Consider the following 10,691-nt stretch of genomic DNA (forward strand, 5'->3'; position numbering starts at 1 on the left):
GGTGGCTCTAGAGCTGCCCAAATCATATTTACTGTAAGTAGGGTCATGGATAAGGGGGTGCCACTAGTTCTCTTGTACTGGGCCCAGATGTGAGCAGGGAGGATCACTCATTGTGTTCATTCAGGAAAGGAAGTGACTGGTAAATGTGAATTCCTGAAGGAATCTATTGTGTGCTTGCAGCTACCAGTGGAAAGGAGAGGAGGGAAGCCGGAAGCACTGTGGGAGTGGGGAAACACAGGGTCGCCTGGGCAGCAGGGGGACATATATGGTGCACAGGGAGGGTGATGAGTGCGGCGGGGGGCAATTACTGGAACCAATCCCCTGTATTGCTCTCAAAGCCAGCGGGAGAGGAGAAGATGCCAGCTTTCAGCTGCTGGCATCTTCTGATGGCCGCACCCATCACCCTCCCTGTGCAGCATATATTTCCCCCTGTGTTTCCCCACTCCCGCAGTGCTGCCGGCTTCCCTCTTCTCCTTTCCACTGCTAGGTGCAAGCACACAATAGATTCCTTCAGGAATTCACATTTACCAGTCACTTCCTTTCCTGAATGAACACAATGAGTGATCGGTACTCTTCCCTCACTGTGTTCATTCATAACTGAAGCATCATAATCAGTTTTTTTTTTTTTTCTTTTTTTTGGGGGGGGGGCTGTCAAATGGAAATAGAAAAATTTGAACAGTTTCGAATTAACGAAACAAATTAAACAACTTAAACAAATTTAACGAAACAAATTTATGTACATAAGAAATCGAAAACGAGACAGTTTTTTTTTTTCGTTCTGCATTCATGACTACTTGTCAGCGGCTGGTTTGGAGGACTACATTTTTTCTCTGCAGCCGCCCAAACGCTTACAGGTCTTGTCCCCTCCCTCGAGCTTGTGATTGGGCAATAAAAGGAGAAGCAGCAGAATAATGAGCTCTGCTTTCCGTCACTCTCCTCTCCCCTCCTATCAACATGTTAGCACTGCTGATTGGCTGCTTGTGCTGCTTCTCCCTCTCCCAGTCTGAGTTCTGCTCTGTAAGGGGCTGATACCAGGTCACATTCAGGTACTAGAATACAAACTTAACAATTTTTTTTTTTTTTTTCAATTCACCACAAAGAAATTCAAACACCACGGACTTCAGCGAAGCGCGTTCTTTATTACAATAAATTGACTGATTTTCTTTGACTGATTTTAAATTTTTTTTTTTTTAATCGCCTGCCACCTGCGTCTTGCATTCCTTCTCCAAAATGCATTTTGTGTATTTGTTAGAATAAAATATATACCCCGGGGCACAATAGCAGGCCGTCACTATTTGTTTAGTACATGAATTTTGAGGACACAGTTCTGCAAAGCAGTAAGGTGGGCAGACGGAGCCCTGCCCTAGAACGGTGTGTGCCATTGTACACGGAGGCGCTGCAAAAGAAGATAATACAAACATTATTTATGAGGATTAATATCATTAGCACAATGCAGGGACAAGGTCAACTAGTGCTCAGGGAGAACATGCCAAATTGCCCCCCCCCCCAGGATGCATGAGCATTATGCATCAGCAAAAATCCCCCCCCAAAAAAAATTAAGCACCACTCTGCATACTTACCCCCTAAGAATAAATTCCCCCTCCTCCCAGTACAAAGCCACCTCCTGCTAAAATCCTCCCTCCCAGCACAAATCTTTGCCTCTCCATCCCCCCGGCTTAAATCCTCTCTCTCCCCCTATGATCCCATCACAAATCCCCCCCGAAAAAAAAAATTCCCCCTCCTAGCACAAATCCTCTGCCACCAAATTTCCCCTTTGCACACAAATCCTCTTCCCCCACTCCACATCTCCCCCTCCCAGCACAAATTCCCCTCCCACAATCCCCCATCCTAGCATAAACCCCCCCCCCTGGCCAAAAGAAATTCCCCTCCTTGCACAAATACCCCATGGTCATCCCCACTAGCACAACCCCCCCCCTCCAAAAAAAATGTCCCCCTTCTAGCACAAATGCTCTGCCTTTCAATTCCCCTGTGGGCACAAATCCTTTTTCCCCCATTCCAAATCTCCCCCTCCCAGCACAAATTCCCCTCCCACGATCCCCCATCCTAGCACAAATCCCCCCCACCAAAAGAAATTCCCCTCCTAGCACAAATACCCCCCAATCATCCCTACTAGCACAATCCCCCTCCTCATAAGAAAGCCCACCATCTCTATTCTAAGTTCCTGGGTCTGTACACCTGCTGTGCCCATTATGAGGGGTTCCCACCATCCCTGTGCTGAGTTCCCGGGTCTGCACACCCGCTGTGCCCATTATGAGGGGTTCCCCCCATCCCTGTGCTGAGTTCCCAAGTTTGTACACCCGCTGTGCCCATTATGAGGGGTTCCCACCATCCCTGTGCTGAGTTCCCAGCTCTGTACACCCGCTGTGCCCATTATGAGGGGTTCCCACCATCCCTGTGCCGAGTTCCCAGGTCTGTACACCTTCTGTGCCCATTATGAGGGGTTCCCACCATCCCTGTGCTGAGTTCCTGGGTCTGTATACCTGCTGTGCCCATTATAAGTGGCTCAGGGGGTCATGATCTGCCTGCATTGCACAGAGAAGTAAAGAGACTCAATGATGACATTACTGGGTTAAAAATAAGCAGCGGAAAGGTTTTATTGACAATTTTCATTAGCCTGCTGATGACGGGAAAAGGAAGAACCAGGGAAGGCAAAATATAATCAGATTAATCTTTAGCTTTTTACTTACAAGGTGGCTTCGGGTAAACCGGCTGGCATTCAGATTCTTCTGGAATAAAAACAGATTGATTACACGTCTCGGTACACATTAATGTCTATTTCCCTGTCTGCGGGGAGAATATTAAAATATGGATATGATATGCAAATATGGGTGTACACAGAAAAAATAAAAAATAAAAAACAAAACCCAAAAAATGACCCTCAGTGAAATACTAAACTCATAGTATATACTATGTAGCCACTGAAAAAGGTTCCCAATAGACATGTGTGGCTGTTTTCGGTCCGAATCGAAATTTTGACAAATTTTTTTCTTATTCAGAAATTTGGATGTATCCGAATTACCGAATTACAATAGTAATGAATTTTAACTAATCCAAAATAACGATCCGAAATGCGGACAAAATTTGATTCGAATTCGAAAACGAATTTGAATTTAAATCAAATTCGAAAATATTGGAAATCAATTTTCCAAAAAAGAAATACAATAAAATAGAATATAAAATAATCAAGCAATAGAACAAAAATGAAAGAATAGCAAAGACTAGATTATAATTTAATAGAATAAAATAAAACAGAATATGACCATCAGAAAATTCCTAAATTTGAATTTGAATTGAATAGATTAGAATAGAATTCAAAACAATGGAATCCAAAATAATAGAAAATAATATAATGGGAAATAAGAAAATAGACTAGAACAGAAAAACAATAGAATGGAATAAAATATAAAGAGTATAAACATCTTCAGAAACTTTGAATTTCGAATAGAATGAATTTGAATAGAAAAGATTAAAATAGAAAATAATAGAATAGAAAATAATAGAATAGAAAATAATAGAATAGAAAAGAATTGAAAAACAATTAATATAGAATGGATCAAAGTAGAAAGAATATAACCGTAATATTCTTTCTATTTTATTGTATTCTATTTATTTTCTATTCCATTCTCTTATTTTCTATTCTATTATTTTCTAATATTTTCTATTTTTATTCTAATCTTTTTTATTCAAATTCTAATTCATTCTATTCTTAATTCGAATTTCGGAAGATGGTTATATATTTTTTCTATTTTGAACAGAGGAGTGGTAACAGGAACAGAATGAAATAACAAACCCTCTGGATGATAAAACAATGTATGTATTTTTATATATATTTAGGTTTTCCACAAATACAAAAGAAGAAGACAACACTATATGACCCTTAACGATCTCGTAAAATGCATTTATATTTTAACTTTATATTTAGATGTTCAGCCTTAATGAATTTTAACGAATCCAAAATAACGATCCGAAATGCGGACAAAATTTGATTCGAATTCGAAAACAAATTTGAATCTAAATCAAATTCGAAAATATTGGAAATCAATTTTCCAAAAAAGAAATACAATAAAATAGAATATAAAATAATCAAGCAATAGAATAAAAATGAAAGAATAGCAAAGACTAGATTATAATTTAATTTAATAGAATAAAATAAAACAGAATATGACCATCAGAATATTCCTAAATTTGAATTTGAATTGAATAGATTAGAATAGAATTCAAAACAATGGAATCCAAAATAACAGAAAATAATATAATGGAAAATAAGAGAATAGACTAGAACAGAAAAACAATAGAATGGAATAAAATATAAAGAGTATAAACATCTTCAGAAATTCGAATTTAGAATAGAATGAATTTGAATAGAAAAGATTAGAAAAGAAAATAATAGAATAGAAAATATGAGAATAGAATAGAAAAGAATTGAAAAACAATTAATATAGAATGGATCAAAGTAGAAAGAATATAACCGTAATATTCTTTCTATTTTATTGTATAGTATTCTATTTATTTTCTATTCCAGTCTCTTATTTTCTATTCTATTATTTTCTAATATTTTCTATTTTAATTCTAATCTTTTCTATTCAAATTCAAATTCATTTTATTCTTAATTCGAATTTCGGAAGATGGTTATATATTTTTTCTATTTTGAACAGAGGAGTGGTAACAGCAACAGAATGAAACAACAAACCCTCTGGATGATAAAACAATGTATGTATTTTTATATATATTTAGGTTTTCCACAAATACAAAAGAAGAAGACAACACTATATGACCCTTAATGATCTCGTAAAATGCATTTATATTTTAACTTTATATTTAGATGTTCAGCCTTAATGAATTTTAACGAATCCAAAATAACGATCTGAAATGTGGACAAAATTTGATTCGAATTCGAAAACAAATTTGAATATTAATCAAATTAGAAAATATTGGAAATCGATTTTCCAAAAAAGAAATACAATAAAATAGAATATAAAATGACCCTTAAGGATCTCGTAAAATGCATTTATATATTTTAACTTTATATGTTCAGCCTTAATGAATATATAGTGTATCTGTTAAAATATATAAAGAAAAGTATAAAATAAATGTACTTAGTATGAAGAAGAACAAGAACAGAAGCAGCATATTCAGGTGAAACTTCATAGCTACTAATATCTGGAAAACAAAATTAATAAATACATTTAATAATGAAATGGAGAAGGAGAATAGGGAGTTAATAAGGCTGATTAGGGTAAATTGAGGGTTAATAAGTGGTTAAACAAAGAAACAATTTAATAAAAAACAAAAAAAGATTACATTTTTTTTTTTTTTTTTATATATATTTTGCTTTTAAGGGTAAAGGAGAGATTTAGGGTCTCAGATCTCTCCATAAAGAGGACCTGTCATGCTGTATTGTTATCGCAAGGGATGTTTACATACCTTGTGATAGCAATAAAAGTGATCAAACATTTTTTTTTTTTAAAGGGACAGTGAAAACATTTTAAAAAATGTAATAAAATAAATTGAAAAAAAAAACCCTTTTTAAAGTGCCCTCGTCCCTGCGTGCTCGCGTGCAGTTGTGAACGCATATGTAGGTCATGCCCACATATGTAAATGGTGTTTTCACCGCACGTGAGGTATCGCTGCAGTGAGTCAGAGTGAGAGCAATAATTCAAGTACTAGATCTCCTCTGTAACCCTAAACTGGTAACCTGTAGAATTTTTTTAAAATGTCGACCTATGGAGATTTTCAAGTACCGTAGTTTGGCACCATTCCGCGAGCGCCTGCAATTTTGAAGCGTGACATGTTAGGTATCTATTTACTTGACATGACACCAGCTTTCATATTATTCAAAAAAATGGGGTATATATATATTGTTTTTTTTTTTTTTTTAATTCATTAAAATTAATTTTTTCCAAAAAATTGCAGGACATAAAAATTGCCATTTTATTCTCTAGGACAATGATGGAGAACCTCGGCACCCCAGATGTTTTCAAACTACATTTCCCATGATGCTCAACTACACTGCAGAGTGCATGAGCATCATGGGAAATGTAGTTCCAAAACACCTGGGGTGCCGAGGTTCGCCATCACTGCTCTAGGGTCTCTGCTAAAAAAAAAGTATATATAATGTTTGGGGGTTCTAAGTATTTTTTTTTTTTAGCAAAAAATACAGATTTTTACTTATAAACACCAAATGCCAAAAAAGGGCTGGGTCCTTTACAGTAAGGGGTTAAACCGATTTTATCTGCAGATCAAAGTTCATCCCTTTGATCTGTAGATTAAAAAACAGAAAGATACAAAAAGAACAATGTTTCTTTTTATCTTTCTGTTTCAGCAGCTGAGCAATGCTGTTGATAAACATTGCCCGGCTGCTTTTTTAACCGCTTGCCGACCGCCACACACAGATATACTGCGGCAGAAGGGCTCGTACAGGCAGAATCACGTACCTGTACGTTCCCCTTTAAGAGGCGGCCAGTGGGCGCGCGCCCACGGCAAGCTCCGTGAGTCGGGTCGCGGGTCCCGCGGACTCGATCGCCTCACGGGGAGGAAGAACGGGGAGATGCTAATGTAAACAAGCATCTCCCCGTTCTGCCTAGTGACAGTGTCACACACAGCCATGCCCCTCACAGTTAGAATCACTCCCTAGGACACACTTAACCCCTAAACTGCCACCTAGTGGTTAACCCCTTCACTGCCAGTGTCATTTACACAGGAATCAGTGCATTTGTACAGCACTGATTGCTGTATAAATGACAATGGTCCCAAAAATGTGTCAAAAATGTCCGATGTGTTCGCCATAATGTCGAAGTCATCAAATGCCATAAATATATACAGTATAGATACAGTATATCTGTAAAGAACACAGAATACAGAATGTATTAACTTTTTTTTAAGCCTTTTAGGAAACACTTTAAAGTGTGAATTTTTGAAGATAGATTACCCACATCTAGCTCTAAAAAAAAACTTCAAAGGTATATTTTAGGTTTTCAGGGTAGCTGAGTCCCATAATCATTCTTTCTGATACAAAATGAGAGTGCCGAAACCGGCGGAAACATTCATTTTTGTGGCACAAAATAGTTTTTAAGCCTAACAGCTGGCGGTCCCTCACCCTGCATCTTGGTTGCGTTCTGCCGCGTGCAGGAGGCGCAAACTTTGCGTGCGCACAAGTGAGTGGTCTCAAATAGGTGTATACAACGGACGTATGTCCATTTATTATGAAATATATTAATCGGCAAATAAAATAAACATTTTGGATCGCATGTTGAGCAACATTTAAAGCATGTGAATGATAATTTGTTCAATGTTCACTCTTACTTTTCAATGGCATTGCATGGCTTTGTAGTGACTTGGAAAAATGCTTGTCACTGGTGGCGCTCTTTTGTCCTGATGGGTCTCAAAACATATGGGAACTGCCTTGCGCAGGCTTTCAAAGTTCGAAAAAAGACATCAAACTCTTTAAAATATACAGCATATCAAAACTCGGGCGGTTGCACGTTTGGCAAATATATGTGTCCCGCAATTTTAGTCAAATGTAATTTTTTTAAGGCCCCTTTCACACTGGGGCGGTGGGGGCGTCGGCGGTACAACAGCGCTATTTTTAGCGCTGCTGTACCGTCGTTCTTGCAGCGGTATGCTGCCGCTAGCGGTGCGGTTTTAACCCCCGCTGGCGGCCGAAAAAGGGTTAAAATCCCTCGTACAGCGCGGCTATAGTATTGCCGCGGTATAGCCGCGCTGTCCCATTGATTTTAATGGGCAGGAGCGGTGAAGGAGCGGTGAATACACCGCTCCTTCACCGCTCCAAAAAAGCGGTTTGCAGGACTTTTTTCACCGCCCTGCCTGCGCACCGCTTCAGTGTGAAAGCCCTCGGGCTTTCACACTGAACAAACAGCGGAGGCTGTTTAGGGGCGGTTTGCAGGCGGTATTTTTAGCGCAATAACGCCTGCAAACCACCCCAGTGTGAAAGGGGTCTAAGTAAATGTAACTCAATTAGAATATGGAAATACACATACCTTAAAAGTTTTGTCTAGATTGCTTAATATTATACATTATTTTTGTAAATGTAAAAGGTGTGTTTTAAGAACTAATGAAAATTAAGTAAGGTACTTAAAATATCAAAGTCAATTACCGTATTTATCGGCGTATAACACGCACCCCAAGTTTAGGAGAGAATTTTAAGGAAAAAAACTTTTAGGAGGGAAGTTTAAGGAAAAGAAACTTTCATAAAAATGTCCATCAATGCAGCCTCATCAGTGTTCATCTGCAGCCTTGTCAGTGTCATTGCAGCCTTTTCAGTGTCAGTGCAGCCTTGTCAGTGCAGCTTTGCCCCAGTGCAGCCTTGTCAGTGCAGCCTTGTCCCCAGTGCAGCCTTGCCAGTGCAGCCTTGTCCCCAGTGCAGCCTTGCCAGTGCAGCCTTGTCCCCAGTGCAGCCTTGTCCCCAGTGCAGCCTTGCCAGTGCAGCCTTGTCCCCAGTGCAGTCTTGTCAGTGCAGCCTTGTCCCCAGTGCAGCCTTGTCCCCAGTGCAGCCTTGCCAGTGCAGCCTTGTCCCCAGTGCAGCCTTGCCAGTGCAGCCTTGTCCCCAGTGCAGCCTTGTCCCCAGTGCAGCCTTGTCCCCAGTGCAGCCTTGTCCCCAGTGCAGCCTTGCCAGTGCAGCCTTGTCCCCAGTGCAGCCTTGTCCCCAGTGCAGCCTTGCCAGTGCAGCCTTGTCCCCAGTGCAGCCTTGTCCCCAGTGCAGCCTTGCCTCAGTGCAGCCTTGCCAGTGCAGCCTTGTCCCCAGTGCAGCCTTGTCCCCAGTGCAGCCTTGTCCCCAATGCAGCCTTGTCCCCAGTGCAGCCTTGCCTCAGTGCAGCCTTGTCCCCAGTGCAGCCTTGTCCCCAGTGCAGCCTTGTCCCCAGTGCAGCCTTGCCTCAGTGCAGCCTTGTCCCCAGTGCAGCCTTGTCCCCAGTGTCCATGCCTACTGCCTGCCACCGCCGCCGCCGACATACACATGCTAGTAGTTTTAAATATGGCGCCGCGGAGTTCGGAGGGACTCCGAAGTATAGTCGAGTGTATTCACAGTCCCGCCCAGTCCCGCCCTATGATGGACATAACACAGGTCCAATGGCGGGACTGGGCGTGACTGTGAGCGGCGCCGGAAAGAGCTGAATACACTCGACTATGTGTATCTCGGCTCTGTGATTTTGGCGGCGCTCGTTCAGCACCGCCGAGTCCCTCCGAACTCCGCGGCGCCATATTTAAAACTACTCGCTATGTGAATGTCGGCACCGCCTATAGCTCACAATTAGCGGGGATCGGCGTATAACACACACCCACGACTTTCCCCTGATTTTAAGGGGAAAAAAGTGCGTGTTATACGCTGATAAATACAGTAATTAACATTTACGTATATGTTAAAAATGATACAATTTTTATGTTAAAATTAGAAGCCAACAGAAACATTTCTATCAGTATGCACTCTCAGACAAGCTTTAAAAATTCAGCACTTTGAACAGAGGTTGACAAGAGAAGACTGCAGATAAACAGGTACAACTAATGTAGGAGGATTGGTTTGATCTCCGTGTATCACCGGAAGCCAGTCACTTTGCAGGCATCATCCAGGTACTGTTTTTTATAGCCGGTGGTCGGCTTTCCAGCGATAACAACCGATGCGGCTAAAAGCCGCACGGCTGTTATACCGGAGGAGCGGGAGGGGACGCTCTTACCGGGCCTCCTGTTCACCAATCCACTGCCTCCGGCGGCTAGTGACAGTCTGGAACGAAGCCGTAACCTGCTTCGTTCCAGCCTCCTAATTGTAAACACGGAAGCGACGTCATGACGTCACTTCCCGTTTACTCGGCTGGCGCCGTTTAAAAAAAATTATACAGTATTCAGAATCGGCGAAAATGGCGATCTGAATACTTTGAAGTGCAAAGGAGGGATCGGGGGTCTTTTAGACCCCCGATCCCTCCATAAAGAGTACCTGCCACCACCTATTACTGTCACAAAGGATGTTTACATTCCTCTTTACAGCAATAAAAGTGATCAATTTTTTTTTTTAAAACAATTTATTAATATTAAAATAAATAAAATAAATAAGTAAAAACTATTTTTTAAAGCACCCCCGTTGTCGCGAGCTCGCGCAACAAAGAAAACGCATACGGAAGTCACGCCCGCATATGTAAACGGTGTTCAAATCACACATGTGAGGTATCTCTGCGATCGTCAGAGTGAGAGCAATAATTCTAGCACTAGACCTCCTCTGTAACTCTAACCTGGTAACCGTAAAAAAAATTTAAAGCTTCGCCTATGGAGATTTTTAGGTACCGTAGTTTGTCGCCATTCCACGAGTGCGTGCAATTATCAAGCGTGACAAGTTTGTTATCTATTTACTCGGCGTAACATAATCTTTTACATTATACAAAAAAATTGTTCTAACTTTACTGTTTCGTTTTTTTAAAATTCATGAAAGTGTCCCTTTTCCCAAAAAAGTTGCGTTTAAAACACCGCTGCACAAATACTGTGTGACATAAAATATTGCAACAATCGCCATTTTATTCTTTAGATTCTCTGCTAAAAAATATAGTTTTTGGGGGCTCTAAGTAATTTTCTAGCAAAAAATACGGATTTTAACTTGTAAACAGCAAATGTCAAAAATAGACTTAGTCATTATATACATACCTACTATACATTCACTTAAAGCTGAACTA

The 10,691-nt window shown here is 40.4% G+C and overlaps 1 long non-coding RNA gene across 1 annotated transcript; it reads right to left on the bottom strand.

Annotated features, from left to right (window-relative positions):
- Positions 1 to 418: 418 nt before the first annotated feature.
- On the bottom strand, positions 419 to 5,185 carry LOC141110341 (uncharacterized). Its single transcript, XR_012236272.1, has 3 exons — positions 5,118 to 5,185; positions 2,709 to 2,747; positions 419 to 1,396 (listed from the first exon to the last, which is right to left on the bottom strand). It is a non-coding gene; the product is annotated as an uncharacterized lncRNA (long non-coding RNA).
- Between the last annotated feature and the right edge of the window lie 5,506 nt (positions 5,186 to 10,691).

This window comes from Aquarana catesbeiana, linkage group LG10, assembly GCF_042186555.1.
Source record: "Aquarana catesbeiana isolate 2022-GZ linkage group LG10, ASM4218655v1, whole genome shotgun sequence".
In the NCBI taxonomy this organism is placed as follows: domain Eukaryota; kingdom Metazoa; phylum Chordata; class Amphibia; order Anura; family Ranidae; genus Aquarana; species Aquarana catesbeiana.